Here is a 12,197-nt window from a genome sequence, read left to right on the forward strand (position 1 = left end):
TGCTAGCATTTTAGGACACTGTTTTCTATATTATTAAAAAAGAAAGAAAGGAAGAAACCAGAAAATTTTCCCAAATTCAGTTCCAGGAAGCTCCTGTGTCTGTTGGTTCATGATATCATAATCCAAATACACTGGCATTGAGGAACCAAGATATCTGGTCAGTGATCTGGATAAGCGTAAGATCAATAAAAATGACTGATAGGAGAAGCACCACCCCCATTTTCTGAGGCAGAGCTGTAGGTACCTTGAGCACTGGCGAGAGCCACCTGTGAGGGCACTAACTTGGGCAATGACCCACCTCACATACCCTTGTCCATCCCTCCGGACATGGAGATTCACATCCCCAGGAGCGCTGGGGTTAGACTCTGGCCCTCTGAAGACCCGAGCCCCCTCTACACACAGGCTAGAAGTGGTTGGAGGCTTACCTAGAGATGGATTCCCCGAATGCGATACGCAGGACACAGTAAGATCCATCCTAGCAACCACGGGGGACCCCAAGAGCATTTTCTCAGTCCTAGGCCTGCCTGGGATGTGGTTAAAATCGGTCTCAGACAGGAATGAAGTAGACTACAAGTTTCTTGGAGTAAGTCAACTCTCCCTGCCCCAGTTTTTTCCTGCCAGGTCCCTACCCCAAGCTCGATGCCTGATGTTTGACGTTTAAACCTTTGACAACAGGAGAGACCTTGGGCTAGATGAGCGGACACCCTCCACCCGGAGCCACTTCCTGTGACTGCTGGCCCGTGACACATACGTGTCTCTCTCCTCTCTCGTTCCCACTGTCCCTTCCTGCCCTTCTGGGACCAGAGCAGAAGGGCGTGCGGATGCACACTGGCGTGGAGGTCCTATTCTCGTGAGACTGGAACTGTAAAACTCTGCCTTATCGCTAAATACACCGAAGGCTTATCTTTATGAAAAGAGAGAAAAAGCTTAGCTCACCCTTACCTGCTTAATCCTTCTCCAGTCTAGCCCTAACACTTCCACTCGCCAGCGGGGGGGGGGGGGGAGGGGGGGGTGCACAGGGAGTCAACGGTTTGGCTTCTAGAAACTGTGCCTTATTAGTGCTTGCTTAAAAACCCACAGCACTTTTGGGCACCTGGGTGGCTCAGTAGGTTAAAGCCTCTGCCTTTGGCTCGGGTTGTGATCCCAGGGCCCTGGGATCAAGCCCCGCATCAGGCTCTCTGCTCAGCGGGGAGCCTGCTTCCCCTTCTCTCTCTGCCTGCCTCTCTGCCTGCTTGTGATCTCTCAACTAATAATAGCAAATATGCCCTGAGAGATGTTCCCTAGCATATACCTAAAAACGTCTTATTCCTACCATCCATGATTGTCAGCTGTGGTTAGTGATTTTCATGTCAAAATTAGGAAACTCTACTGAGAAAAGGGGAAAAAAAGCAAATGTGAAAGCTAACTTACTTATGAAAAGGCATTTCCAATTCAATTTCAATTTGTTTCTGAAATCCAGTTGGAATGACCGAAGTATTCCTTGTGCGTGCAACTCAAAGGGTATCTTGGATCATTTCAGTGGAGGTGACGAGTTTTACATATCCTGTAGCTAAACATATTCGATTTTGTAGCTTCCTAATGATCTGCCCTGAGGAGTTATTACTCCTGATGGCAATTAATCAAAATTAAAACCGACTGCATAGAATGAAGCAAATTCAAACATCCAGCCTTGGTTAGGAACACCTGCACATTAAGATCAATCATGGGCCCTGCTTGAATGTGACAGGTGTATCAATATTCCAGAGAAAAGAGAAAGTGAACATTTTCCAGCAGAGTTCCAAGATCATTTCCAAGGCGCAAAGGCTCTGAACCTGAGTCTATGTTGAATCCAAACCACACAAAATCCAGAGTTACCCATTCCATTGGAATTAGATTTATTTTCTTCCAAAAAGCTTGGATATTTGTGGCACTCTGTGTTGCTAAACATGCAATGCAGGGAGAGGCGACAGTGAAATCGAGGAACACAAGTTGTCCTCTGTCTTACCTCACCCAAGAAAACACACCAATTCTGAGCATCACCCACAAATGAAAGTGCTCTGTGGTTGTCCAAGAGTCCAACAGAGAAGTCCCAACACGCTGCTGGAGCAGAATCCAAGACTGGACACAATGAAAAGGATAAGAACAGGTTCACTCTCCCGCTACCCTCCCCCAACAGTGGGACAGCTCAGCACTGAGAAGAGCTTGTTTGCCAGTGACTTCTTCACAAGGTACGTGGGGGCATGTGATTGTGTGTCTAGCCTCCCCAGCTGCCAAAGAGGCCCCATACCTTCTTGCCTCATCCTTAACACTGAGATGGTACATGCTGAAGCATCAGGAGGAGCTAGGAGATCAGCAGCTAGGGTGCTTGGAGAGCAGAAGTGCTGCAGATCCCATTATGTGGGCCCCACCAAGAAGCCCCACCAGCAAACCCTGGGGATGCCTCACCTGTGCATCTCCCCAACCGGCCCACAGGCACCCTCAACGCTCTGCATAGCCTACCCTCAGCCACCCCCATTCCCTTGCCGCAACTGCCACCACCACGTGGCCAGCTCCTTGTTTACACTGCCATGGTCAGTGAGTACACGTCTTTGCAGAGAGCTAGTGAGCATGTGCAGAAAGCCAGTCCAAATCTGCAGGATTGGGAAAAAGCACAAAAACTTCAGCATTCAGCATTGCCCTAGGGAAGGCAAATGGGAGGCTGACAGCACTCAGCTGGGCTTTGCAGGGTCAGGAGAAAGAATACAATCTTAAGAATCATCACCCACCCACCCAACCACCAGGAGAGAACAAGAAGTATGGAACACATGTATGCATAGAAAATGTCTGAGACAGTCTTAGAATGCTTAGCAGGGTGGGCAGAAAGGATTTCTCTCCCAGAGACAGTAGAGACTGCAGACAGGGAGTCCTTCTTTAAATGTGAAGATGGCAACACAAGGACATGATTCAAGGAACATGAAAAGTCAAGGAAACATGACACAACCCAATGAACACAGTAATTTTCCAGTAACCAACCCTAAAGAAATGGAGATCTGCAATTTGCCCAATAAACAATTCAACTAGTTGTTTTAAGGAAGTTCAGTGAGCCACAAGAAAACACAGAAAGACAAGTCAGTGAATTCAAGAAAACAGTATACAAGCAAAATGAGACATTTAACAGAGATACAGAAATCAAAAAAAAAAAAAAAAAAAGAAAAAGAAAAAAGAAAGAAAGAGAAAGAAAAAGAGAGAGAGAGAAAAAGTCTGGAGCTGAGGAATGCAATGAACACAAAGATGCAATGGAGAACACCAAAGGCAGACTTGGTCAAGAAGAAGAAAGAAGCTGTGAAGTCAAAGACAGATTATTTGAAATTATCAAGTCAGGGGAGAACAAAGAAAAAAGAATGAAAAAGAGTGAAGAGAGGGGCACCTGAGCAGCTCAGTCGGTTAAGTGTCTGCCTTCGGCTCAGGTCATGATCCCAGGGTCCTGGGTTCAAGCCTTGTGTCAGGCTCCCTGCTCAGCAGGGAGTCTGCTTCTCTCTCTACCCCTCCCCCTCTCCACTCATGTGCATGCTCTCATTCTCTCTCTCTTTCTCTCTCCCAAATAAATAAAAAATTTAAAAAGAGTTTATGTGAATCATAGAACACCATCGATCCAATTTTAGTATATGTGCTGCCGAAGCGAGCACAATAGAACACCATCGAAACAATAAACTATGCTTCACTGGAGTACCAGAAAAAGAAGGTAGGAAAAGGGGCAGAAAAATTATTTAAAGAAATACTGGTTGACAAATTCCTAAATGGCAAGAAACTTGGACAGCCAAATTTATGAATCTCATAGGTCCCCAAAGAGATTCAACTCAAAAAGATTTTCTCCAAGACAGATTATAATAAAACTTTCTAAATCGAAGAGAATTTTAAAACCAGCAAAGACAAACACACAAACATCATATACAAGGGAACCCCCATGAGGTTGTCAGAAGCCTTGTAGGTCAGAAAAGGAGATGATATATTCAAAGCACTGAAAGAAAAAAGGGAAGAGCAGGAGACTTAAATATCCTAGGGTCCCAGGAATTCAGCTAGATAGTTATCAAACTATTCTGAACACCTACAAACACATCAAGAAATCGAAGAGCAGAGCAGCAATTCTAGGAACAGAAAAGTAATCACCTTCTGGAAGGTAGGACGAGCAGAGAAATGAATCCGAGGCAACATATGGGAAGAAGGATGGAGGTGGGAGGGGTCGGCTCCCAACAAGTGGTGGAGCAGCAGAGCACAAAATTGGGATCTTAAGAAGTTTGCTCCACTGAGGGACATCACTCCAGAGGCTAAGTGGGGGTGGAGCCCTCGTGGGGACAGTGTGGTCTCAGGACCCACAGGGTCACAGAAAGACTGGGTGTGTCTGAGAGCAGAAGAGCCCCCAGGTATCGGAGTGTGGGAGCCCGTGGCAGAGACAGAGCTGAGGACTGGCTCTCAGCTCAAGGTTACCTTAAACCATGATCCAAGGCACAATCGGGCCACTACTCCTCAAGAAAGGATCCCACGAGTGGCAGATTTGGGGAGACTCACCTGCCTCCTCTGGGAGGAGTGGCAAGGGAGCACACTGCAGGAATCTGCTGGGTTTGGAGACTCTAAATGGGGCTGTGCGAAACGCTCAGTCACAGGTTGGGTGAGCTTGGAGCGCAGCTGGAGACCAGGGAGATGGGAGGGACTGACTGCTTTTCTCTGAGGGTGCACTGAGGAATGAGGTCCCTAGCTCTCAGTTCCTCTGGGCTGGAGATTAGGAGGCTGCCATTTTCATTCCCGTCCTCCAGAGCTCTACAGAAAGCGCTCAGGGACAAAAAGCTACCAAGTGTGAACCCAAGCAGGGGCACTTCCACCTTGGACAAAAATAATTTGAGAATCACGGCAACAGGCCCCTTCCCTCAGAAGATCAGCAAGAACATCCAGCCAAGACCAAGTTCACCAATCAATGACAACTGCAGAACTTCATAGCTAGGGGAAAGCCACACATGAGATTCCTGTCTTGTTTCCACGATCCTTTAGTCTTTCCAAAGTTAAATTTTTTTAATTTTATTTCTTTCATGTTCTATTTTTTAGTTTTTCTTCTTTCCTATTTTAACCTTTTATAACTATTTTATCTTATCAATACCTTTTAAAAATCTTTTTAAATTTTCATTCTTATAGTCATATTCTATCCCTTCATTGTTTTAAGCTTATTTTTTTGTACACACGTAAGTTTTTCCCTCTTTAAAATTTTGGGATATAGTTTCTTCTAACAGATCAAAATATACCCTAAATCTGTGTATAGCTTTGTTCTAGTCTCCAGCCTGATCACATCCTTTTTTTTTTTTTAACCAACTGATCAATTCCCTTTTTAGACTCTTCTTTAATTTTCATCTTTGCAGTCATATTCCATCCCCTCATAGTGTTTACCCTTATTTTTGTGTGTGTGTATATATATATATATATATATATATATATATATATATATATATGTTTTTCTTTCTTTAAAATTTTGGGAGGCAGTTTCTTCTAACAAGTCAAAATACACCCAAAATCAAGTGTGTGGCTCTGTTCTATTCATCAGTCTAATTGTATATATTCCCCCCACCTTTCTTCTCCCCCAGCATTGGGTTTCTTCTGATTTGGCTAGGGTATATTTTTCTGGGGTTGTTGTTACCCTTTTAGTATTTTGTTCTCTCATTCATCTATTCTTATCTGGATAAAAGGACAAGGCAGAAAAACTCACCTCAAAAAAAAAAAAAAGAAAAAAAAAGAAAAAGAGGCAGTACTGAAAGCTAGGGACCTAATCAATACAGACATTAGTAAGATGTCAGAACTAGAGTTCAGAATGACGATGATCAAGGTGCTAGCTGGGCTTGAAAAAGGCATGGAAAATACTAAAAAATCCCTTTCTTGAGAAATAAAAGAACTAAAAGCAAACCAAGTTGAAATTTTAAAAAAAGCTTTTAATGAGGTACAATAAAAAATGGAGGCTCTTACTGCTAGGATAAATGAGACAGAAGAGAGAATTAGGGATATAGAAGAGCAAATGACAGAGAATAAAGAAGCTGAGAAAAAGAAACAAACAACTACTGGACCATGAGGAAAGAAGACGAGAGAAAAGTGATACCATCAGACAAGACAATATTAGAATAACTGGTATCCCAGAAGAAGATGAAAGAGAGAGAGAGAGAAGGGCAGAAGGCATTTTGGAGCAAATTATAGCAAAGAATATCCCAAATTTGGCCAAGGGAACAAGCATCAAAATCCAGGATGCACACAATACCCCACTCAAAATCAATAAAAATAGGTCAACACCCTGTGATCTCATAGTAAAACTTAGAAGTCTCAGTGACAAAAAGAAAATCCTGAAAGCAGCTTGGGACAAGAGGTCTTTGAGAATTACAGCAGCAGAAATATTAGACTGGCAGCAGACCTATCTACAGAGACCTGGCAGGCCAGAAAGGACTGACATGATATATTCAGAGCACTAAATGAGAAAAATATGCAGCCAAGAATACTATATCCAGCTAGGCTGTCACTGAAAATAGAAGGAGAGAGAAAAAGCTTCCAGGACAAAACAAAAACTAAAAGCCCTGTAGGAAATATTGAAAGGGGTCCTCTGAGCAAAGAGAGAGCCTAAAAGTAATAGACCAGAAAGGAACAGAGACAATATACAGTAATAGTCACCTTACAGGCAATACAATGGCACGAAATTCATCTCTCTCAATAGTTACCCTGAATGTAAATGGGCTGAATGCCCCAATTAAAAAACACAGGGTATCAGAATGGATAAAAAAACAAAACCCATCAATATGCTCTCTACAAGAAACTCCGTTTAGACCCAAAGACACCTCCAGATTTAAAGTGAGGGGGTGGAAAACTATTTACTATGCTAATGGACATCAAAAAAAAACTCGGGTGGCAATCCTTAAATCAGATCAATTAGATTTTATGCCAAAGACTATAATAAGAGATCAGGAAGGACACTATATTATACTTACAAGGTCTGTCCAACAAGAAGATCTAACAATTATAAATATCTATGCTGCTAACATGGGAACAGTCAATTATATAAACCAATTAATAACAAAATCAAAGAAACACATTGACAATAATGCAATAATAGTAGGGGACTTTAACACTCCCCTCACTGAAATGGACAGGTCATCTAAGAAAAAGATCAACAAGGAAATAAAGGCCTTAAATGATAAACTGGACTGGATGGACATCACAGATATATTCAGAACATTCCATCCCAAAGCAACAGAATACACATTCTTCGCTAGTGTACATGGAACATTCTCCAGAATAGATCACATCCTGCGTCACAAATCAGATCTCAACCAGTACCAAAAGATTGGGATCATTCCCTGCATATTTTCAGACCACAATGCTTTGAACTAGAACTCAACCACAAGAGGAAAGTTGGAAAGAACCCAAATACATGGAGGCTAAAGAGCATCCTACTAGAGAATGAATGGGTCAACCAGAAAATTAAAGAAAATTTTTAAAAAATTCATGGAAACAAATGAAAATAAACACAGCTGTTCAAAACCTTTGGGATAGAGCAAAGGTGGTTCTGAGAGGAAAGTGTATAACAATACAAGCTTTTCTCAAGAAACAAGAAAGGTCTCAGATACACAACCTAACCCTATACCTGAAGAAGTTGGAGAAAGAATAGCAAAGAAAGCCTAAATCCAGCAGGCGAAGAGAACTCATAAAGATCAAAGAAAACAATGAAAAACAGAAACCAAAAGAACAGTACAACAGTTCAACAAAACTAGGAGCTGGTTCTTTGAAAGAATTAATAAGATTGATAACCTACTGGCCAGACTTACCAAAAAGACAAGAGAAAGGACTTAAATTAATAAAATCATGAAAGAAAGAGGAGAGATCACAACCAACAACAAAGAAATACAAACAATTACAAGAATATATTAGGAGCAACTATATGCCAGCAAATTTGACAATCTGGAAAAAATGGAGATGTGTAAACTACCAAAACTACCAAAACTGAACCAGGAAGAAATAGAAAACCTGAAAAGACAGACCCACAACCAGTAAGGAAATTGAAGCAGTCATCAAAAATCTCCCAGAAAACAAGAGTCCAGGGCCAGACAACTTCCCATGTTTAAAGAAGAATTAATACCTATTCTCCTGAAGCTGTTCCAAAAAATAGAGATGGAAAGAAAACTTCCAAACTCATTTTATGAGGCCAGCATGACCTTGATCTCCAAACCAGAGATGCCATCAAAAAGGAGAATTACAGAGCAACATTCCTGGTGAACATGGATACAAAAAAAAAAAAAAAAACCTCACCCAAATACTAGCCAATAGGATCCAACAGTACATTAAAAGGATTATTCATCACAACCAAGTCGGATTTATTCCTGGGCTGTAAGGGTGGTTCAACATCCTCAAATCAAGCAATGTGATACAGTACACTAATAAAAGAACAAGAAGCATATGATCCTCTCAATAGATGCTGGAAAAGCATTTAACAAAGTACAGCATCCTTTCTTGATCAAAACTTTTCACACTATAGGGAGAGACAGTACATACCTCAGTATCATAAAAGCCACCTATGAAAAACCCACAGTGAATATCATTCTCAATTGGGAGAAACTGATAACTTTTCCCCTAAGGTCAGGAACATGGCAGGGATGTCCACTATCACCATTGTTATTCAACATAGTACTAGAAGTCTTAACCTCAGCAATCAGACAACAAAAAGAATACAAGGCATCCGAATCGGCAAAGAAGTAAAACTCTTACTCTTTGCAGATGATATGCTTTATGTGGAAAACCTAAAAGACTCCACTCCAAAGCTGCTAGAACTCATACAGGAATTCAGTAAAGTGTCAGGATATAAAATCAATGCACAGAAATCAGTTGCATTTCTATACACCACCAACAAGACAGAAGAAAGAGAACTTAAAGAGTTGATACCATTTACAACTGCACCCTAAGGCATTAGATACCTAGGAATAAACCTAACCAAAGAGGCAAAGAATCTGTACTCAGAAAACTATAAAGTACTCATGAAAGAAATTGAGGAAGACACAAAGAAACGGAAAAACATTCTATGCTTATGGATTGGAAGGACAAATATTGTGAAAATATCTATGATACCTAGAGCAATCTATACATTGAATGCAATTCCTATCAAAATACCATCAACTTTTTTCAAAGAAATGGAACAAGTAATCCTAAAATTTATATGGAACCAGAAAAGACCTCGAATAGCCAGAGGAATGTTGAAAAAGAAAACCAAAGTTGGTAGCATCACAATTCCAGACTTCAAGCTCTATTACAAAGCTGTAATCATCAAGACAGTATGGTACTGGCACAAAAACAGACACATAGATCAGTGGAACAGAATAGAGAGCCCAGAAATAGACCCTCAACTCTATGGTCAACTAATCTTCGCCAAGGAAAGAATGTTCAATGGGAAAAAGACAGTCTCTTTAACAAACGGTATTTGGGAAAATTGGACGGCTACATGCAGAAGAATGAAACTGGACCATTTCCTTACACCACACACAAAAACAGACTCAAAATGAATGAAAGACCTCAACATAACACAGGAGTCCATCAAAATCCTCTTTGACCTGAGCTGCAGCAAATTCCTAGAAACATCACCAGAGGCAAGGGAGGCAAAGGCAAAAATGAACTATTGGGATTTCATCAAGATCAAAGCTTTTGCACAATAAAGGAAACAATCAACCAACAATCAAACCAAAAGACAACCAACAGAATGGGAGAAGATATTTGCAAATGACATATCAGATAAAGGGCTAGTAGCCAAAATCCATAAAGAACTTATAAAACTCTACACCCAAAGAACATATAATCCAATCAAGAAATGGGTAGAGGACATGAACAGACATTTCTTCAAGAAGACATCCAAAGAGCCAAGACACACATGAAAAAGTGCTCAACATCACTCGGCATCAGGGAAATACAAATCAAAACCACAGTGAGATACCACCTTACACCAGTCAGAATGACTAAAATTAACCAGTCAGGAAATGACAGATGTTGGCAAGGATGGGGAGAAAGGGTACCCTCCTACACCATGGTAGGCATAGTAGGCATGCAAGCTGGAGCAACCACTCTGGAAAACAGTATGGAGGTTCTTCAAAAAGTTTGAAAATAGAGCTATCCTATGACCTAGCAATCGCTCTATTGGGTATTTACCCTAAGTATACAAATGTAGTGATCCGAAGGGGCATGTGCACCCCAATGTTTACAGCAGCAATGTTCACAATAGCCAAACTATGGAAAGAGCTTAGATGTCCATCAACAGATGAATGAATAAAGAAGATGTGAGATACACACACACATTAAAAAAAAAACAAAAAACAAAAACATGAAATCTTGCCATTTGCAATGATGTGGATGGAACTAGAGTGTATTATGCTAAGTGAAATAAGTCAATGAGAGAAAGACAATTATATGATCTCTCTGATATGTGAAATTTGAGAGGCAGGGCAGAGGGTCGTGGAGGAAAGGGAGGGAAAAAATGAAGCAAGGTGGGACCAGGGAGGAAGACAAACCATAAAAAACTCTTAATTTCAGGAAACAAACTGAGGGCTGCTGGGGAGGGGAAAAGGATAGGGTGGCGGGGTGATGGACACTGGGGAGGGCATGTGCTATGCTGAGTGCTGTGAATTGTGTAAGACTGATGTTTCACAGACCTGTACCCCTGAAACAAATAATACATTATATATTAATAATAAATAAATAATAAAATTGCCAACCCAGAATACTTTACTCAGAAAAGCTATCCTTCAGATACAAAGGATCTGAGATAAAGACTTTCCCAGACAAACAAAAGCTAAGGCAGTTCATCACCACTACATCTACCTTTTAAGACATACTGAGAGGATATCTTCAAGCTGAAATGAAAGGAAACTAATTAATAAGCTAAAAACATGTGAAAATATACACTGGTAAAGGTAAAGGTGACTACACAGTCTAAATCTATAATATGATAGTGTGTTAATCACTTAATTCCAATATAAAGGCTAAAGGACAAAAGTATCAAAGCTTATGTCCATTAAAGCACAAAAATATTGAAGTTAATAACAGTTGTAGCTTATGGCTACAATTATTTGCTAATGGAAACACAATATAAAAACTATGTAAACTGTGACATCAAAACCATAAAATGAGGGGGTGGTGAAAGAGCAGTTTTTGTATGCAACCAAATTTTTTTAAAGATTTATTTATTTGAGGGCTTCTGGGTGGCTCAGTGGGTTAAAGCCTCTGCCTTCAGCTCAGGTCATGATCCTAGGGTTCTGGGATCAAGCCCCACATTGGGCTCTCTACTCAGCAAGGAGGCTGCTTCTCCCTCTCTCTCTCTCTGCCTGCCTGCCTACTGTGATCTCTGTCTGTCGAATAAATAAATAAAATCTTTTTTTAAAAGATTTATTTATTTGAGAGAGAGAGAGAGAGACAGCATGAGTGGGGGGAGGGTTTGAGGGAGAGGGAGAAGCAGTTTCCCCATTGAGCAGGGAGCCCAACTTGGGACTTGATCCCAGGATCATGACCTGAGCTGAAGGTGGACACCTAACCAACTGAACCACCCAGGCACCCCACAATCTAATTTAAATTTCTATCTTTCTTTCCTCTCCAATCTGGGCCCAACAGAATGGCTCCTACTAAAAAGGGTGGCAAGAAGAAGGGTCATTCTGAGGTAGTGACCAGAGAATTCACCATCACTATCCACAAGCACATCCACAGAGTGGGCTTCAAGAAGCATGCCCTATCTAGCACTCAAAGAGATGGGGCACTTTTCCATGAGGGAGGTGGGAACTCCAGAAGTGCACACTGACACCAGGCTCAACAAAGCTGTCTGGGCCAAAGGCATAAGGAAAGTTCCATACCGTATCCATGTCCAAAAAATGTAACAAGGATAAAGATTCACCAAAAAAACACTGTACCTTAGTTACCTATGTACCTGTAACCATTTTCAAAAATCTACAGACAGTTAATGTGGATGAAAACTAATCACTGACCATCAAATAAAGATATAAAACTGCAAAAAACAAACAAACAAAAACAACTAAGTTGCTATCAGCTTAAAACAGACTATTACAATGATAAGATGTTATGTAAGCCTCATAGTAACCAGAAAGCAAAAACCTGTAATAGATATATAAATATAAACAGAAGGGAATCAAAGCATGCCACTATGGAAAATCATTAATTCACAATGACGGCAAGAA

General features: G+C 41.0%; 1 pseudogene; it reads left to right on the forward strand.

Moving 5' to 3' along the window:
* The first annotated feature begins 11,620 nt into the window (after positions 1 to 11,620).
* Positions 11,621 to 11,979, forward strand: LOC131834803 (large ribosomal subunit protein eL31-like; annotated as a pseudogene).
* Positions 11,980 to 12,197: the final 218 nt, after the last annotated feature.

Source organism: Mustela lutreola, chromosome 6 (genome assembly GCF_030435805.1).
Source record: "Mustela lutreola isolate mMusLut2 chromosome 6, mMusLut2.pri, whole genome shotgun sequence".
NCBI classification, from domain to species: domain Eukaryota; kingdom Metazoa; phylum Chordata; class Mammalia; order Carnivora; family Mustelidae; genus Mustela; species Mustela lutreola.